Here is a 1,297-nt window from a genome sequence, read left to right as displayed (position 1 = left end):
TCGGCCTGCCGCGGGGAGCGGGACTGGGATGTGGGCTGAGATATCGTCAGCTCCATCCCCTGAGCCCAGCCCTAATCCTCAAAGCTCTTTGGGGTTTTCCCTCTCTGCCTAAATCCTCTTCGGAGCAAGGAGAGGCTGGCGTGGGGGAACCGACCCGAGCAAAGGGGGTGAAACCCCACCCTCCATCTGGTGAAACTGGTGAAAATGGAAAAGGAGATCCGTTCCCTGCCCGTACCAAACCCTGCCCGCAGGCAGAGGCGGAGGCACGGAGCGGCCTCGGGTAGCACAAGGCTGTCGCGGTGACCCCGAGCATCGCCACCTCCTGCCCTGAGCATCCTTCAAGGGACATCCCTGGTGCCGTCACGGTGGGCATCCGACCCCCGCTGGGAGCATGAGGGGCTCCGAGGGGCGCTGGGACCCCCGGGTCCCTGCGAGTGAAGGGCTCACGGTGCCTTTCCCAAAACGTCGGTGCCGGATTGTTGCTCCGGTGGTCTCCTACCTCCCACCGGTGCCCGGCGTCCGTCTCGCCCGCGCGCTCCTCTCCTCTGGCGCACCCGGCCCGATGCATTTCACCGCGTTAGGGTCACTTAAAATGAAAACCCAGTGCTCGCTCGCTCCCGGGAGCCTGCACAGATTGCGTTACCCCCTCACCGGCCGCCGGCTGCCGACCGCTGCCGTCGCCACCTTCCTCCTCTTCCTCTTCCTCCTCCTCCTCCTCTTCATTCCCAGTCCCTACAGGTGATGGGGATGCAGCTCCCTGTGCCCCGGTCCCTCCCTATGGCAAACTGGCCGGGGGCACCCGTGGCACTGAAGCGCCTTGGCCGGCAGTGCCAGCGGGGTCCCGCCGGAGAGGTAGGGATGTTTTGGCCAGAACGGGGTTTCACCAGTGCCGGAAAACCCTCCCGGAGCCACACGCGAAGCCCAGGGACACCGAAAGGGCTGGTAGCCCGTCCCTGCCTGTGCTGCCTGTCCCTGCCTGCGCTGCCAGGCAGCCAAGGGACCGCGGGCACCACGTTTGCTCCAGCCCTGTTTCCCCTGTCCATGTGAACCAGGAGGAGTGGGTGATGCCGGGCATCCGGAAAGGTGATGGGACCTTCCCCAGTTTCTCTTCTCCGGCGGCGCAGGGTCACATCGGAACCCCCGGCAGGGGGATTCGGTGGCTCCGGTGTGCACCGGAGGCTTCCCAGGGTCAGGGATGTCCCGCATCCCCAGGCTCAGCTTCATCCTACAGTGGCAAGCCCCAGCCCCACCCCCTTTTGGCACGCACCGGGTTTGGGAATTATCCACGGACACTGTT

This window comes from Charadrius vociferus, unplaced genomic scaffold (assembly GCF_000708025.1).
Source record: "Charadrius vociferus isolate BGI_N301 unplaced genomic scaffold, ASM70802v2 scaffold1109, whole genome shotgun sequence".
In the NCBI taxonomy this organism is placed as follows: Eukaryota; Metazoa; Chordata; class Aves; order Charadriiformes; family Charadriidae; genus Charadrius; species Charadrius vociferus.
This window is presented reverse-complemented; position numbering follows the sequence as displayed.